We start from the raw sequence: 20635 nt of genomic DNA on the forward strand, positions 1-20635 counted from the left end.
GGCATAGTATCCCCTGATCATTTAAGCTCACTTTCTCACCTTTTGGTCAAATAATCATGATCGTTAGACAACTTAAGTAAACTGTTTCAAATTTTATCTTAAGTTTTACAAAATTAGCCTATAAGAGTACAGTATCTTAGGTAGATAATAATGAGAGGACTCATTATAAGGATACTGATAATCAGTATGGTGTCAAATCAAAACACTATAATATAAATGCTGTTTTAAAATTCAATATCAAAATATCTGACACATATGTACAATTACACAAAAACTTCATTTAAATTTAAGAAAATGATCACAGTAATAATACAAAAGACTTAGGTAGGTATAAAAGTAAGCATTAAGGCCACGTGCAGAATTTATGGAGAAAGCACTTAAATAGTCAAATAAACAAGTTTTAAAAAGATAAATGCTTGTAATAACTACCAATAATAAATGAAGAAAATAGATTGAAAAGCATGAAAGAAAATAAGGTATTTTAGATACTCGTTTTGCGGAGTATTTTCACTGTGTTCGTTATTAATGGAAAGAAGTATATATCTACAAATTTCATTAAGCCATTCTTTGCAGCATTCATGTTCTCTGACCAGTTGTGAGAAAAAAAGAAAGCTATTAAGTTTTCCAGATGATTAAGAAATTGTTTTATACGTTTTGCTTTTATTTTAAGGCATTTTTCTCTTTTATATTAACTTGTACATGCAAATCTAATACAGTGTATAAGTTATGTTGGGGGTTGCCTACATGACAATTATAGGACAATAGTGTGGCAAACACATTAGGTAAGAATTTGAAACTAATCAGTGTTTGTTTTATTTTAATTAATATACTTCATTTTTTAGAGTAATTTTAAGTTTACAGAAAAAGCAAGCAAAAAGTACAGAGTTCTCATCAAACCTTCCCCACTAGTCCCTGTCCCTGCACAGTTTCCCTATTAGAATATTTTGCATTAGTGTAGTTTATTTGTTGGAACTGATGAACCAATATTGATGCATTATTATTAACTAAGTCTCCATTTATATTAAGGTTCACTCTGTGTTGTATAGTTCTATGTGTTTTGTCAACCGCATGATGTCATGTACCCATGATTACAGTATCATATAGAATATTTCCACTCCCCAAAACACTCCCTGTGCTCCACCTATTTACCCCTTCCTCCTTATCTTCAAGCCCCTAGAGGCCCCTATTTTTTTACTGCCTTTATAGTTCTTTTGACCTTTCCAGAATATCACATAGTTGAAATCATATAGTTTATAGCCTTTCAGACAGGCATCTTTCACTTAGCAATATGCACTTAAGGTTCCTCCATGTCTTTTTTGGCTTGGTGGCTCATTTCTTTTTTTTTTAATTACTGAATAATATTCCATCATAGTGATATATCACAGTTTGTTTATCCATTCAACTACTGAAGGACATCTTGGTTGCTTTCAAGTTTTGGCAATTTTGAATAAAGCAGCTATAAACATTTGTGTGCAAGTTTTTTTGTGTGGACATTAGTTTTCAACTCTTTTGGGTAAATGCCTAGGGGCATGATAGTTCGATCACATGCTAAGACTTTATTTAGTTTTCATAAGAAACTGCCTGTCTTATTTCCAGTAACAATGAATGAGATTTCCTGTTGTTCCACATCCTTGCCAGTGTTTATTGTTGTTAATATTTTGGATTTCAGCCATTTTGATAGGTGTATAGGGGTATCTCTTTTTAAAATTATTGGTTTCCTAATTACATATGATATGGAGTGTCTTTTCATATGCTTATTTATTAACTGCAAAACTTATTTGGGGAGGCGTCCAGAGCATATTATTATCTGAACCATAACTTCAGTGAACAAATGAAAAGTTTATTGTCTTTAAATTACTATTTTCCTCTCATGTGATCTCAGTGGAAACTCTCAAATTCAGCGTGTTATTACATCTACTTCCTAAGATTATTCATTCAAAATATCAAACAAAAATACTTGCAAAATTATCTACTTAAAATAAAGTTGGGCTTCCCTGGTGGCGCAGTGGTTGAGAGTCCGCCTGCTGATGCAGGGGACACGGGTTCATGCCCCGGTCGGGGAAGATCCCACGTGCTGCGGAGCCGCTGGGCCCGTGAGCCATGGCCGCTGGGCCTGCGCGTCCGGAGCCTGTGTTCCGCAACGGGAGAGGCCACAACAGTGAGAGGCCCGTGTACCGCAAAAATAAATAAATAAATAAAGTTTAAAAAGGAATATGTTTTGCTAACAATTACTTTATAGAGAATTTCTGAAATGCTCCTGCAAAAATTGAAATAAAGTTTGTTAAGAGATTAAGTTCCAATAACAAAATCATCCTCATGTTCTAATCAATTTTTCATTTGTAATACATATATAATATATATATAGTATATACAGTCTGTGTGGAGATAAATGTAATATATTTGTGTAAACTTCCCTAGATTTATTTCTATAATTGTATAGAAAAAATTAAATTATTAATCTCTCTCATCTTATGGGAAATTCAGTCATCTCCTAATAGAAATATATATTTAATGAAATTATATTATTTTAATTGATGCACCTATGTGCTGCTATTGGCATTTCTTTTGCTAATAAAATTAAACTTTATTCATTCCAGAAAATGACTGGGAGGCAATTTTAACAATATATTTTTGTGGACAACTGAGAATTTTGTTCATATAGAACACTCTGTGTTTTACGACCAGGTAACCAACTAGTCATATTGCACTTTCTAAGTCTCTGCTAATAATTTATCCGTATATAATACTTGAAGACAATGAAGAAAGTTATCATTTTAATATCTGCTTCATCAATAACAATTATTAGCTTAAAGTGAAGTTATAAAAATCACATGAACTACTGATCCTTTCTATTAGGAAAATTTTGTTGGGTAATTAACTGGACAGGAACACATTTGTCAGGTGTTATGAAGTAATATACCTCCCTCAATGACTGATGCTATTCATCCTTCATATGTATTCATAGCTACATATTTACATTGTTGCTGTTCAGCTCTCTTGTAAAGAAAAGGCTGGAACATTGTCACTATCTCCTATCCCATGTCGAATTTAAAATATAAGAAAACATATACCCTTTCAAATAGCCATGTTGAACAAATTATAATAAAATAAAGCTTGGCTTTCAATGAAACTCGCTTTCAGTAACTCTAGATCAGAAAGTCAGACTTAATACCAACACCAAACACAGTGAAGCCAGTGCTAGAATCCAATTTGTTATTCTAAGGCCATAGGTATACTCTAAGTAAATAGGTACATGAGTATGAATGCAAAGACCTTTACAACTATGGACCTAGGAAACACTTCCATGGCTCATCCTTCATGAAATGTGACATTGAGAGGAATGACTGCCAACTGGCAGAAGATACATTCATACAAGCAGCAGCTGACAGAGATAGGAGTGATGGTTAGCAAGGGAATGAGACTGGGGAAAGCAGGAGGTTCTTTGAGACCACTTCTTCCCTCAGTTTTTAGTATGACACTTTGTTCAAGCATCTGGCTTTTTCAGCTCTACCAGGTAGCTGCAGGAGTATCGGCAGCACTTGAGATACACAATAGAGAGGCAATTGAGATAGCTGTCCATTGATCAGCACTTGTAGTTTAGTCTGAAAGAGTGAATTGGAGTTACTTGTGCTACTCTAAGCAGCAGCAGTTGAACTAAAAAGGAATTATTATTCATAAAAGTATATTAACAAACCGGGGGATTCATAGAAATAGGTAGACTTGTGACACTTGCAAAATACTGGAATGCTTGTTAGCAAGTGGGAGAGTGCTTGTACTACCATTTGGACAGAAATGTAAATGTGACCTCCTTCTGCCAATGAACCAATGAAGCATAGGGAGATATAAATGAAATATATATCATAGAGACCTAAGCCTTTTATCAAATTGCACCTCCCCTCTCTATGGTTTATATATATATCATTCTGAAGTGACTGGCCTCTTGGTAATTCTATGAAAGAACAGATAGTATTAATAGTAAAAATGATGGTGCTAATTGTGTTACGTTTGGATGCTTACTATGTAATATAGACTGTGCCTAAACCTACATATGCATTATCTCATTTAATTTTCACAATAACACGAAGAATTAACATTACTATTTGTATTTTATAAGTAGAAAACACTGATATTCAAATAATTGGTATAGCTAAGATTGATAGCCTGGAGTTCAAATTCTCAAGTACTGTTACAATCATATCTCAGAAATGATGTTTAATATCACAAAATATTAATATGCTTGATAATTTTAGGTTGGCAATAATTGATTAATTTTATTACTCTTCATGTCAATAGCATACTTTTCCCAATACATGTAATTGTGCTCGATCATAGTGGATTATCATTATAGAAGATCACATAAGTAAATATGTTACTCCAAACTAGCACATATATATACATACATACTGGACTAATTTAGTCCATTAATATAAAATCATACTTGAGAAAATGTACATGAATACACAGTATTATATTATAACTTAATCAAGTGGTTAGTTCATTTTAATTGATTCTTACAGTTGCTTTTTCTGATCACATAAAAAGTGAGAAACCCATATGATTTTGCAGTTACTCTATTAATTCACAATAATGTGAACAATTTCTATGTTAAAAATTGAACAGGATTGAATTAAAATGAAACAGCCTCATTAAGTGTTAATCAACTAAAAGTATCACAGTTGATATAAAATAAATTTAATGTCCTTATTTTAGATACTACAGCAAAATTAATTATACTTATGTTAGCATATTTTATACAATGAAAATCTGAAATGCCACTAAAATACAGAATGACACACAAAAAGAGCAACTGATATTGGCTACACAGATTAATTGTTTCAATTGAAACCAAAATACTTTACACTGTAAGTATTAATTTGGATATTTCCAGTGTGATAAGATTTTTACATAGCTAGAAATGAAAAGACAAGTTTACTACATTGTCTCAGTTTCAAATTTTCTAGGTTACGATTCTATCCAGCTGCTTATAAAAGAAAACATCTTAGTGACCTTATAGGGGGCTTAATTGTGCTATCAGAGTACGAATAGAGAATTGCATGTTCACAGCATGTCATAAGTAGTAATAGGATTAGAGAAGTCAGAGGATACAAAGGCTGGGAGACTATTTAGACAAGAGGAATTCAAAGGGATATCACAAATACAAGTAGTCAGCAGGTTTGAAGTCAAAGTTCTAGATCCAGGAAATGCAGGAAATTTGATCAGCCATAATATGAATTAGGAAGGCATGGTAGTTTGGGGTTTAAATCCAAGGGCTAGAAATCCATCAATATAGAATAGATAGGTCAGGAATGTATAGTTAGGTGAGTGCAGATAGATGAACATTAGAATGATTATGGGGTAGGAGGGTAAGAAGGGAGGGGGGAGGAAAAATACCTCAATATCAGGGAGTCTAGACAAAGAATTTCTTTCTGCTGAGTAGAACTGTGGTTCTTTCCTGATAGTTATAACAATATTATTAAAAATGCAAAGGCAATAAAGGCCTCACAGGTTTATAACCAAGGGTTATATAAAGGTTCTAGATCCTTGCCAGCTCGTATAAATTTTCAAAGCTCTCAAGTAAAATAGGATGAAATACACAACATGACTTCCTCATGTGGTGTAGAAATAACTCGTGTTTTCACTCTAATGAAATACACGTGGAGTAGAGTGTGATGGGTGTTATCTTCCCATTTGTGATTATGTTATACTGAAACAGAGATGTTATTTACAAGTAAACTCTGTTACAATTGATAGGTTAAATGACTGATCTGTCATATTTCCAATAAATACTTGAGGAATTTTTCAAGTGTCTGGTTTAATGCTGTCTATTTGACAATTTGAGCATGATAGAAGAGGCCTTATTTTCAGCTGCAAAACACTTGGTTGAAATGAAACCTTATGCTATGTAAACTAATCCAGTTGAAGCTTGGAGTTAGCACCCAGAGCTTCTCCAAGTAAAGGCTCAGCATTCTACAAAGTCCATTTGAAAGTCCACTGGTCTAAGAAATACAGAGGATCATCAAGAAATTATTGCTGAATTGAAAAAGCTCATGCAATCGAAAGTCTTAAGAGGTCTGAATATTCACCAAGAGTTAAAAGTAAAACATTCAGTCAAAAAATATTTATCACAATGTCATTATTTTTGTTTGTTTGTATTATTTGTTTTGTTTATTTTTATTGTCTTTTACAATTGGTAGCCTCTTTCTAAACTGAGGCAGCAATATACTGAAATGGTATCCAGGTTTTTAAAACATGTTGAAACTGAAATTTTTCAAAATTATAAGAAAAACATTGCTAAAGGACTGAGAAAAGTGTCCAAAGGATCAAAGGTAGTACTGAATATTAAGATACTTTAATCAAAAAAAATTTAATTCTTCAACGTAAGTAAAAAAAAAAAATCACCAGTAATGACACACTTGTGATGTGGCTATTTGATGCCATTATACAGTATAGAGTTGCTGATATTAGTGAGGAAGAATGTTAGAATAGCACATATCTGAGCTGTCATACTGTTTATTGAAAAGATAGAAAATATGGAAGTATTCTAATAAAAAATTAAATAAAAACTAAGACTAATTAAAATAATGTGGGTCAAATCTCACACACATACAGAATAAAAAGCAGTAGACAGAATAAAAAGCAGGAGGAAGCTTCAAGCTAGGACAGGAGAGAGAGCTGAAAACCAACCTGCATTTTCCATGCAAATGTAATAGATGCAAATGCTGTGGAGAAAAGTCATGCATTAGCCAGAAGATCTATGGCAGGTTTGATGGCTTCTAGGTCATGAAAGGAACCGATAATGAAGGAGCCAAGATCCAAAGATAGGGCTTTGAAGAATCAGCCTACAAAATTCTATTTTAGAGTAATAAAGTAGTAGATCAATGTACTACAAAGGTAGTACAAAATTAACACTCATTGTCATATTAGCAGTGCTTGAATATGCCTCTCCAACTTCTCATTAAAACACACAAAATAAGAACAATAAAAAACAAATTGATTCAAACTAGCAAATGCACCAAATATTGAGTCATAAAGCTGACCAGGAAGGTATGAAAGCGCTCATTTTACACCCTCGAATTATGTTAAAAAACATACAGTTAATTCTCAATACCCTTAAAATTTTTAAAGCTCATTAATTTTAAATATGTTACATACTTCACTGACTTAGTAAACAGCATATTCTAATACAATTTGGTATCTTAATAAATTTAGGGTTGTCATTATGAATATCAATTACTATGCTCTATTACAATGACAGCTTTGGGCTGTTTGTTCAAGACCTAATTGTGAGCTGCTCTGTAAGATAAACACAGTTTAGCAGAAGAATGAGAAATAGATATTTGATGCTGGACGTCCGTATCCTTTCTCTTTATATTGCTCTCTTTAGTCCACTGCTAATTCAAAAGTGTATCTTTATATTGTTTCCTCTGTTTTCCTCAAATCTGCTGATCTCTAGTTTTAAGAGAAAAAAACTAATGGCTTTCATAGGCAAACAGAAAACAGTTATAATTTTTAAATAAACTTTCTAATTTTAAAGTCGATCATCATTTACAGAAAAATTGTGAAAATAATACAGAGTTTCCATATACCACATATATAGCCTCTTTTACTATTAAAACCTTACATTATATGGTCTTTGTGTCACAATTAATGAACAAATATTGATACATTATTATTAAATAAAATTATAAAGAATGATTTCCTAAAAAATCCCCTGTGCTTTATGTAGTCAACTCTTCTCCCACCCTGTGCGTGAAGATCACACAGCTATAGCACATAGTGTAGTTCGTGGAATCAGGGAATAATTTCTAAATTCTGTGATCTTTAACTTGGTGCCTAAAGAATCCAGACGTGATTCCTAAAATCAAGAAACCATAGTTTGATCCTTGGCCCTACCAGGTCTTATTTTGTCAAGTCCTGAAAACTGACTGGATCTTAGATTTCTCATCTGTAAAAGGAGAACACTGAATAAGATTAATTCTATAGTGCCTTTAATAGCACTAATTTTTTTTAAAAAAATTATAAATCTATTATGCAAGCAATAAATTAAATGAATGTGAATTCAAAACCTTTTGTCAACAAGAAAAATAAAAGTAGTATAAATTTTGTAGAACCTAAAAATTATGCTATTAAAGTTCCAAAAACATTAGAAAATTAATGTTTTCCAAGAAAATTAATGTTTTAGTGTGTTGTTACAGATCTTTGAACCCAGTTCAACTTTTAAATCTCTGCCTCCTGAGTTGGTTCATTGATTACTTGATCTATAGATGAACATATGCAACTATTTTGAGGTAATTGGTTTTCTAGATTTTTAAAAATGTCTTTCCAGGGAAAGAAAAATTAGTAGAACCTTAAAATGCACTCTGAACCAAATTTTTGAAGTAAACAAATTTAGTGCAGAGGTTCTGGCTATAGGAAATAGAGATAATATCTATTTTATCTGTGTGGAGAATCACGTTGTCAAAGATGGTCTTTGCCATAAGCTAATGTATGGAAGCATTCCATTCAAAACAATTCTGGTATGGCCTTCAAATTACTATGTATTAGCCAAAGAAAAGAAAATGCTTTTCAGGAACAATTATTTCTTGCCTAGTGATTTTCATCCTGCTACAATAACTTTTTTTCCTGATATCTCTCTGACAAAAGTAGTTTGCCAATAGCTTCAGACACGTTCTTTTCAAGCTAGGCCTCAAGGAGAGAGTTTTAGATAGAAGAAAAGGAAACTCCAACACTTATATTTTAATATGTCTAGGAGGGTATATGCAAATTGCCTAATAGACTTTACTAATATATCTCAATTTCATTAAAAGATTGCTGGTGTAAAATTTAAAATTAATTATGTATATTGTAATTTCTGGATATAATAAATTTAAAATTGAAAGTTATTATGAATTAAAAATGTATGTTTAATCTATATTTTAAAAATAACTCAAATATGTATAGACAATTAGAATGAATTTTTCCAGACTGGAATTTATAACATTCATCAGGTAATAATTGGGTTTTTAATTAAAATCCTCAAGGTCTAAATTATGCATTTCTTCCCAACATTTTTCATGGCCTGTGTTTAAATGTCTATTTTAAAATATTTGTCTAGAACCTGAAACCCGTTTTCACTTGGAAACTGTTATTCTTCTTAAAAAGAAAATAAAATGGTGTCTAACAAAAACATTTGAGCCATAACATTCATTTATTCTTGTCATAAATATTTAGTATTCCATGTAGTATTCTATATTAAGCACTGAAAATAAAAGAGTGAACAATATCATGTCTTCCTTGAAGAAACTCATACTTGAATGAGAGAAAGTATCCTACTCTGAGAATCTCTTTAATTTTTTTCCATTCAAAGGTATTCAGCAGTATATCAGTTAAATTCGCAGTTCTATGTCTCTTAGGTACAATTTGGTATATTTATCAGGAAAGTATAGGTTTCAGAGGATGTGTACTTGCCAAAGATATAGCCTCTCCTCATTTCTGTGAAAGCAACTCCTCTTCCATTAAACGACAAGGTGATGATTCATCCCACTCTCCAGTTACTCAAATGGGAAAGCCAGTTTTTTCTTGTATTTCACATTCTTACACCTCACTGTTCCTAGCCTTTAACTAGGATTGGGTTTCAGCATGACTTAGGGAGACAATGGGAGCAAGATATTTCCCCAATTTCTGAATGTCTAGTTACAATAGCTATCATAAGAAATTGAATCTTTACTTTGACTCTGACACATGGAGAGAAAGCTATTACGGTAAGAACAGCAAAGTGGAAGAAAATTGCGTTTCTCCTCTTTGCCGAATAAGATACCAATAAACAGTGCAATATCCCTCAGGGAATAACAGAGAATAGCACTACATTTAAAATTTTGAAAGGCACAGAAGTGACAATACATGCTAAAGTTCTCCTTTATTCTCCCGCTTGTTAATGGTAAAGTGAATGCATCTTGGATATCAAAGTAGGTTAATGTATACTATGATGTTATATAGTCTTCTTATGAGAAATTCAATATAATACTTGGCCCCCTGGTATGTGGATGTTAAACTGGACAATGTTTACCTTTGCACCAGTAAAATTTGATGTACCTACTAACATATGAAAAACAAAATAAAAATTGACAGAACCAAAGGGCAAAATAGACACAAAATCATAGTTAAAGTGTTAAATACAAATTGTTCAGTGCTTGAAAGAGCAGAAAAATAAATAATATAGATTTGAAGAACACAGTTAACTACCTTGAGTTAATTAAATATATATACATGTGTTTTTGTGAGTGTGTGTGTATAGTCGTTGGGAAAACAACTGCAGAACACACATGTTTTTCAATTTCAAAGAACTTCCGTAATGTAAACTTAATTTGCTCAATGGATTTAAATGAATTATAATAACGGAAAACAAGAAATCAATAACATAAAGATGATTAGATAATCCTCAAATGTTTGGAAATTAAGCATCCCAACATCCCCGAGTATGTCAGTCATTGAGCTTAAAACTTAACATGTGACTGTCTAACTTAGTTCTCACAACATCTCTATGAGAAAATTTTTATTATCCCTATTCTACACAGAATAAGACTGAGGTTGTGATATTATAAATGACTCTGCTAATGTCATACGACCAGTAAGTGGTAGAGCTTGGATTTGAACTCTGGGATACTAGGCTTAACTGCAAGTGGAGAACCTCCCATATAGATTCCACTTCTAGCAAAGTATTTTAAATAATTGTTTACATGTTCATGTGGCCTGCAATGTTTGTGAAGTATACAAAACCAACATCCACATCTTCCTCATGTTTCTCATATAACCTCTACATAATGTCTTGCTACATGATGACTGCTTAACAAATGTTAGCTGAATTGAATATTATCTGTGGTTCAACAGCAGACAATCTAACATCTGAAGCTACCTATACCTGTTCTTCCAAGGCAGAGCATTCATCAAACATCTACTATGTGTTTTCCTATGACAAAATGATTCTACAATAGTAACAAGCAATTAGATAAATATACAGATATGGTTTTTTCTATTAATGCACTGATATGTTGAAGATATTTTACAGCTGGCACAATTAAGTAATTTCCTTCAACTCAAGAACTAAGCCTTAATAGACCAGGAAACCAAAGTCAATTTAATGACTTATTTAAATAGATCAAGAGTAAAATGTCAAATTTATAGTGAAACAAACACACATACAAACAAAAATATATTTTTAAAGTTACCGATAATTGATAGTGTTGGCTTTAACATGACCTCTCAAGACTCCTTAACCATGAATATTGATGGTGGGTATTTTATTATATTAAAACAACTCTTTATAAGTAGAACCTGAATCTTTACTTTTTTAGTACTCTTTAAACATTTACTTTAATTACTGTGTAATTATCTTTTATCATTTTCTCTCCCTTGATTATTTGAGCATTCCTCATGTACATGCCATGTATCCACAATGATATATCTGAAGATCTGCATGTGGGTGATGTCATATAACATATGCAGTATAAGGGACCTAGAAAATACCAATGAAAAATTTGTCCTATAATAGTTCAATGATTGCCTTTAAAAGAAAACTTATTGCCTAATAGTATTGCCTAATACTTTTAAATAGTTGAAACAATAGTCATTGACTGAGGAATAAACTAAGATCTTCTACTTCGTGGAGTTTAATAATATTAAAATAAAAAAACAGATTTCTGTTTTAATCCATTTAATTTTTTATAAGACAAAAGGGATGTTAAGTTCCCCAAACAGTGATTTAAATCATAAATTTCCAAATGTCTGAAGATTGTAATCAATATATTTTAACAATTATAAAGCCTCTTTAGTTGCTAGAGTGTAAATCTGGTGAATTAAATGACTATATAACATTTTGCTGTTACTGTTACTTTTGCACATTCATCTTTAGTTAATGAAATCCTTGCTTTTTTCTATCTCTTATAGTATTATTTTATGTATGAAAATTATCCTAAAGAGAAAAATATAGAACATGTTTATAAAAATACTACTCCCTCGTCTTTACTTTTAAACTACATATAAAAGGAACAGAGAGTACTCAAGGGCTTTTGAATAGAAGAATTATCCTGAAAATTGCACCGAGTGGCTCATGTATGTGCAGTAAACAATTTTACCCATTTAATGGATGGCAAGAGGGAAAGGAATTCCCGAATTTATTTTTAGCATGTTTTAGCTTCAATGAGTTATGTGAAATTGTGAATCATGCTTCATGTCCCATTTGTATGGTGCCGAATCTGTTCAGATATTAAAGTTAGCTCTCCGAGGCATCCTGAAAATGTTTACCCTATAGCTCAGATTGTGTCCATATGCTAGTAAAGTACTGTTTAAATTGGTAGCGAACATAACCTTTCCATCTACAACAAAAATATGCAACTAAAAAAATCCTCAGTACAATGTTAAAAAAGTGATAGCTTTTAATGTTAGCTTTCTGTTCCCTCTTCATTCTAAAATTTTGTGTTACTATATTTTACTACCATGAGACTTTATGTCCTTGAAATCCAAATTCTCTAGTTAACACTATAAACCAAGATCCAGAGACTACTGAGCAAGTTCCTGAAGTTAAAATATCAGATCATTTGGTTCAAACAACTGTCATTATTATATTCTTTTTTAGAAAAATATGCTTTTGAGATCATGCTTACAGAACGTCTCATGATTTCAATCCCACACAATACTTTAACTCCATAAGGTGTGTGGGTGGCTGTTTCAAATTGACATAGTTTTGTGTTATTTTTTACATGCAAAATTATTATCAGATGGAAGGGAAATTAAATATTCTGAATGTGATAAAAAACCTCAGTGTTCTTGACTTAAATCACCAACTGCTAACTACTGCTAAAGTTTATCCATTTTGGGAAAATGAACAAACTTGACAACATCAGTAGTCTTAACAAAAAATAAGAATAGAACATTGTCAAAATATCTGAACAAAATTCTTGTGTGAAATGGCTGGATGTATAAAGATGAGAAAAATTGATAAATGATCCATACTTTACCAAATAATTTACTGATACTTACTAAAATATTTTCCAAAATGTAATCATTGACATGAATATTTTTAGATTGACTTTATGAAATATTTTATGATATACATTTTAATAGTGAAATAAATATAACACTTTACAGAAAATTCTATCCCTGTTTTTCAGTCACAGGTTACTTCAACCGATAGGAAATTAAGCCTCTTTTGTCAAATAAGAACATCACAATATGCTTACCAATGATGTAATATAATGTAGGATCAATTCAATAACCTCAGTAATCCATATTATAAGGCAAATGAAATATATCAGTTATTTTGTCAGGTTATCATGGATATATACATAAATTTTTGAATATTAGTGGATTTAAGAAATAATGAGGTTTATAAACTAACATTATAAGCACTTTTATGAAAGAGTTTTCATGGCATCGTAGGCAGAAATGGTAGCTGCGTGTTCGCTGTGCTCCTCCATGTTAGAGGTTCTTGTTTTTTTCCCTAATCTAATATGGGAAAATATAGCATATCATTAGTGCTTTATTTTTCATTTTCCCTGAATTCTAATGTGAAGGGAATGGGTTCCTTGACATCCAGTATTTTGGAATTTGTTTGCAAAGCTTACTTTTGTTCTCTCTTCTATGAATATTCCTCTTATATCTCTAATGTGATTTTCCATTAACTTGTTTTATCACTACATTGTATTCTTGCTATATTACTGATTTTAACTCCTTGTCTATCAACATTATCCAGCTTTAGAATAATTGTTTTTCAGTCTGTTACAGTGATAAACAGCAAGCAAAACAGAGCAGTTCACCTCCCTGTGCATGGAGAACTCTTACTAGTCAGCTAAATCACACCGTAATACATCTACTTTAAGATGATTTCTGGGCAGCTGCCACCAGAGATCCTAGCTCCAAGTACCCTTGGAGATATGAGAGTCCTCTAAGCCCTCAGATTATCTATTATCTCCTCAACCCCTCTCCACCAAAGAAAACAATCTGTAGTTGCATCTTCAAGAAGGAGGAAGGTATGGTCCAAATTTCAAATTTCCAAAGTTCCTTACAAGACGACCAGCCATCGTTGATCTAGTGGCTAAATTGCTCCCCTTGAAAGTTGATAGATCTCAGTAAGATATACTCAGATCATCATCTTTAACGAAACCCCCATCATCTTTATTATTTTAAAAATAAATTTAAATTGTTGCTGTACAAAACAAGACAAAAGATTAAACCCTTTCTTTTCACAATTACTTAATGAATGTACCTTATATTACATTATTAAACATAAATCAGCTTTCAGGACTGAAGAATATATTCCCCCCCGGGAGTGTCAGTTGCCTGCACCTCTCAGCTAAGTCCTTTTCTTTTAATTAACCTTTGTTGAAAAAATCCATTTTGTCTATCCTTATGTCTAATCCTAGGGTCTGTTTACCTTTAATGGCCAGTGGATGTGGGGCCCCATTTCAGTATAACACTGAACCATCAAAGCCTCAAGACTCCCCGTGGGATTGGCTGAGGACTTTGTTCTGATTACTTTGCACCCCAACTTCTCTCTTTGCCCAGTCCTATTTGTAACTCCTCCTCATATGTATTGATATTGAGATCACTTCCCAGTGAATTCCTGAACTCAAATCTCTACCTCAGTCTATTTCTTGGAAATACAGTTGCATATTGCCCATTACCAATCTTAAAATACACTAACATATCTTACAAACTTTACTATTATTCTTCCCCTAAATAAATCATTTTTTGAAGCAGAGAAAGTAGTAAACACAGGGAATACTGAGTTAGCCAAATTGCCTCATGAAACAAACAAATAAAAAAGTAGAAATCACTACAAAGAATGGAAAGAACAATAATCACACTTCATAACCTAGTTGGGAGTCAAATAGCTAATTGGCATTATTGTGAAACCACAGATAGAAGGAGCATTCAAGGCTACATTTTAAACAATGATTTATCCAAATGCCCTAAAACAAGACCTGACCACAAGGAATAAAACCCTTATCATCTGGAAGATGATCCTTTATATGGCTCCTCAAACTGTAATAAAATTCAAATTAGGCATACACAATTTTTAGTAATACTAACAAAACAAAATGAAAGGATCATTATGACAACACTGTGGGTGATATAATAGTGACCTATCTGATCTAAAAGAATTCATGGTTTAAGGAGTCGATAAAGTGTTTCCATATCATAAAACGTATGTGAAAGTCATGGTGGATTAAAAAGTCTCTGACTTAGCAAGTATAACTTTGAAAAATTAAGCAAAGTCTGAGCCTAATGACAAATGCTATTTTACAAAACTTAATCTCCTGAGAGAAGCAATGAGTCCCAGACCCTGACCAAAATTCATTGACTTGATAACCCATGTCCTATAAAGCTGGCTACTCTGAGGTGGTTATGTTTCTTGTTGCTTTTATAGGATCACAACAAACCAAAAGTATCAAAATAAATGTCTTTATAAACTTAAGAATCTTTATAAACCCATTCAAAATAGTCATATATAATATCAAATTGAATTGTAAATGACTTAAGATGAGCTAAATGTTTAAAGTTCATATTTATAAAGATTAATTTTTGAATTTTATTATATTGATATATTTACATTTAATAAATTCTACATTAGAATACATTAAACATAGGATTGTAAGGGATTTTCTCCAAGTACATAACTTCTTATTTATTAAAGAGAAGAACAGAAAACTCTTGAATTTTTTATAAATTCTCTGTATGTTCACATTATTAGCAGCAGTTTGCATGGCAATTATTATAATACTGATATCACAGTAGGAATTTTTTTCAAAGCCCACTTTTAAATGTTGCACAGAGAGAAACTTCATACCCTGTAGTAATGCTGAGTAATGTAGTCCTCATCTGAATTGGAGGTACTCATTCATTAGTCCCACCACGTACTCTGACATCTCTTGTCCAAGAACTGCATCTTTTCTGAATATTCAGTGTCTAAGACATGATAATAAGAGCTAACTGAGATATCATCTCCCACCGGTCAGAATGGCCATCATCAAAAAATCTGGAAACAATAAATGCTGGAAAGGGTGTAGAGAAAAGGGAATACTCTTGCACTGCTGGTGGGGATGTAAATTGATACAGCCACTATGGAGAACAGTATGGAGGTTCCTTAAAAAACTAAAAATAGAATTACCATATGACCCAGCAATCTCACTCCTGGGCATATACCCTGAGAAAACCATAATTCAGAAAGAGTCATGTACCAAAATGTTCATTGCAGCTCTATATACAATAGCCAGGAGATGGAAACAACCTAAGTGTCTATCATCGGATGAATGGATAAAGAAGATGTGGCACATATGTACAATGGAATATTACTCAGCCATAAAAAGAAACGAAATTGAGTTATTTGTAGTGAGGTGGATGGACCTACAGTTTGTCATACAGAGTGAAGTAAGTCAGAAAGAGAAAGACAAATACCGTATACTAACACATATATATGGAGTCTAAGAAAAAAAAAATGTCATGAAGAACCTAGGGGTAAGACGGGAATAAAGACACAGACCTACTAGAGAATGGACTTGAGGATATGGGGAGGGGGAAGGGTAAGCTATGACAAAGTGAGAGAGTGGCATGGACACATATATACTACCAAACATAAAATAGATAGCTAGTAGGAAGCAGCCGCATAGCACAGGGAGATCAGCTCGGTGCTTTGTGACCACCTAGAGGGGTGGGATAGGGAGGATGGGAGGGAGGGAGACACAAGAGGGAAGAGATATGGGAACATATATATATGTATAACTGTTCACTTTGTTATAAAGTAGAAACTAACACACCATTGTAAGGCAATTATACGCCAAAAAAGATGTTAAAAAATAATTTAAAAATAATAAAAAAAAGATTCATATGGAAAGAAAAAAAAAGAGCTAACTGAACAATTTCCCATTTAGCTGTTGCCAAAACTCACCCCTCTTTCATTTTTATATTTGCTATAGAAATGAAAGGATTACCAGTTTGCTTTTAAATGAGTGCTTTACCATCAGGTACATTAAAATGTATGAGTATACTGGGATCATTTTTTTTAAATAAAAAGAGTATAAGCACACCTTTTTTTTCATATAACAATGCAGTCACAGCTTATGAGCTAAAAAAAAGTTCTAATTCAGACAGAGCTTTATAAGACTTTATCTATTCTTTATTACATCCTGTTAACATCATACTCATTCCTGTCTCTCTAACAGAGATAACTATATTTTATCCTAACTCTCTATCACTGGAATTTAATGAATCATGCTATCTATATTTTGTCAAAGAGGCTGTCCTGTTTTTGGAGAAATATAATATCATAGTTTATAGTTAAACTGATGTTCTAATTAAAGTAAAATTCTGGTATTTTATGTATTGAAATGCAATCCAAACTAAATTATTCTCATTCCAAGTAACCTTGACTGCTGAAATCTATTTCTCTTAGAGTCAATCTTCTCTGCATTGCCCTGATCAGACACACATGTTGTCAGCCACCCTCCCCCAACTCGTGGGCAGTTCTGCCCATTAAAATCATTAGTGAATTTGATTTTAAAGGCAGGTGACTTCAAAAGCCTTTTTAAGAAAAGGCAATCTGTTTTAAGAAACACAACAGCAGATAACATGTTTGGAGCCAGAAGGCATTAATTTGAATCCTGGCTTTAACCTCTATTACTTTAGACAAATTACTAAACATCTCTTAGCCTTAAGATATTTCCTTAGAATGGGAAATATAATAATAATAGCTAACATATATTAGGCACTTACTATCTTTTGGGAAATCCTCTAAACAATTTACATGCTTGCATCATTTAAACGCACAACAACCATATAAGATTGGCATTATTAAATCCCCATTTTCCAAATAAGTAAACTGGAGATAATAATACTTGTCTCTCTTATTCTTTAGGGTTGCAGAGAACATAAATTTGGTTAATGTAAATGAGAATGTCTCCTGATAAAAGTTACCGTTCTTTCTCCTCCTGCCCCCTTTTCTGTTCTAGACCACCTGTCCTCTTCATGAAATTATTGATATATACATTTACCTGCTTAACCTGTGAAACTACTTCTGTCTTCAGAGAGTCACAGGATCAAGGTATCTTAGCAGCACAATTTTGCAAAACAATCCTGGAACTTAAGAGAAAGTGAAAAAAATTGGAGGAAGGAAAAGCTTGAGCACTTCAGAAGAAGGTAAATAATAGAGTTCTTCAGGTTGTGGGAGTGAAAGGAGCAGAGATATATACCAGTGCGACTCTTCTCAGAGACACCCCATCCTTCATAGTGATGGTAAAAAGACTGTTTAGGGTGAGACTTTAATATGTGATATTTTTATTTATTATATATATCTATATATATATATACACATATATAAGATTATTCAGATGACCAAATTATATTTCTCATGTATATTTGGTCTTCATCCATGGTGTCTCACTCACAGCCCTGAAATCCACCGGAAATTCCCAAGTGTTGAGAGTGATTTAAATGTCTTTTGTTATGTTAATGAGGTAACTTTTGGAAATCACCTAAGCCTGGCGGCTGGTTACCAATGGTGTGATTAGAGAGTTGGAACTTTAAGTCTCACCCTGACCTCAGAGAGGGGAAAGGGCCTGGTGGTAGAATTCAATGATTTAATCAAGTGTGCCCTTGTGATGAGGACTGAGTAAAAATCCAAAACAGGGACTTCTTTGAGGTCCAGTGACTAAGACATCGCGCTCCCAATGCCGGGGGACTGCGTTCAACCACTGGTCAGGGAACTAGATCCCGCAGGCTGCAACGAAGATTCCGCGTGCCTCAACTAAGGCCCGGCACAGCCAAATAAATAAATATTTAAAAGAAATCCAAAACCTTTGTTTTGGATCTGGAGAGCTTCTGGGTTGGTGAACTTGTGGAGAAAGCAGTGCACCCAGGGCTTCCCTGGTGGCGCAGTGGCTGAGAGTCTGCCTGCCGGTGCAGGGAACACGGGTTCATGCCCCGGTCCGGGAGGATCCCACATGCCGCGGAGCTGCTGGGACCTGGAGAGAGTACAGCAGCTCCTCGCCCTGTGCATCTCTTCCACCTGGCTATTCCTGAGTTTTATCCTTTTATAATACACCAGTGATCTAGTAAGTAAAATGTTTCTCTGAGTTTTGTGAGCTCCAGAATTAATTGAATTAATTGAACCTGAGGAAGAAGTCAGTCAATCAGAAGTATGGGTAGCAATTCGGCCAGCCTAACGACTGAAGTTTGAAGTTCAGGAATCATGTGAACCTTCAGCCTGTAGTCAGTGGGTCAGAAGCACAGGTAACAACCTTGGCTTGTGACTGGCATCTGAAGTAGGTGGGGAGATGGTCTTATAGAACTGAACCCTTAACCTGTGGAATCTGATGCTATCTCTGGGTAGATAGTGTGAGAATTGAGTTATATTGTAGACACGAAGGTGGTGTCATGAAGACCTGCTTGGTGGCGTGGGGGACACCCCCCCAATAGTGGAATTGGGTCCAGAACCCTTTTAATTATTATTGCGAGCAGATAGAAATTATAGCAAAATGTATATATTTGAATTCCTTCCAAGTGAACATATTTACCATAACCCCAAATAATGGTGTTTTATTTGCCATCATCTTAATTTTCAATGAATATGTTTTTACAGCACACATACACTGCAGATAAGAACAATTCCTCCACTTCAGATAGTCTGAGGGGCACGTAGCTTTTAATAAATAAGAGGATTAATAAAGAAATTGTTTATTATTAGAAAGCATCTTCAGCAGAAATTCCTAACAGTTCAGCTTCTAACAGAAATTCCTAACAGTTCAGATAATTTGCCTTCACTACTGCTAAAGAGATTCAGTAGTTGTGTCAAAACACTTTCATCAAACTATACCAATGGTGTTCATAGGCCAGGATACTGCACTTAAAAGTACAATTTTATACCATTTTTCTCCTAAGAAATTTCGAAGTCACCAACAGATTGGTACACTAATGTAATGTGTTAAAACTAGATTTACAAAAAATCAATATGACCAATATTCATTCATTCACCACCTGTTTATATCTGTGCCAAGCCTTTTTCTGGGTATTAGGAAAATAAACTTGAGTAAGTCAACTTCCTGGCTTCAGGGAGCTCCAAGTCTAGTGGAGGAGGCAAATATAAAAACAGAAAATACAAAATAAGGAGGAAAAAAGCAAAGTAGAAGTATGTACAGTCTGTGATAAAATATTTTTGTAACCGTGACTGAGGGTATGCAGTTGATGTTGGGAAAGGCACCATAAAGTTTCTCCATATGCTGCATCAAAGGATGTTTGTGATTTAGGCAGGTGAGGTCTGCAGAGGATGTAGAGTAGGGCAAGAAGTGCAGTGGATGTAGAGACAAGAATATCACTCTGTGAATGGAATTATAAAAATAATGATAAAGAATGAAGCAGGGGAGTGGTGACACTCAGTGCCTATAAGGTAATTGTATAATCCCTTAACATTGCTGAAAAGATCTTTTAGGGTCTGTTATGATCTATCATCCAGCCTCCTTCACCTTGCTGCCCTTAGCCCTTTTACTCCAGTCTCACCAGTTATATTGTTTCTCCCTCTCTCCACAGGGTTTGTGCCCACTGTGTTCTATCTAGAAACATTCCCAACACTTAACATCTAGCGTCTTTCAGATCTCAGCTCAAGTGTCAA

The sequence above is a fragment of the Tursiops truncatus genome, chromosome 7 (assembly GCF_011762595.2).
Source record: "Tursiops truncatus isolate mTurTru1 chromosome 7, mTurTru1.mat.Y, whole genome shotgun sequence".
Classification (NCBI taxonomy): Eukaryota; Metazoa; Chordata; class Mammalia; order Artiodactyla; family Delphinidae; genus Tursiops; species Tursiops truncatus.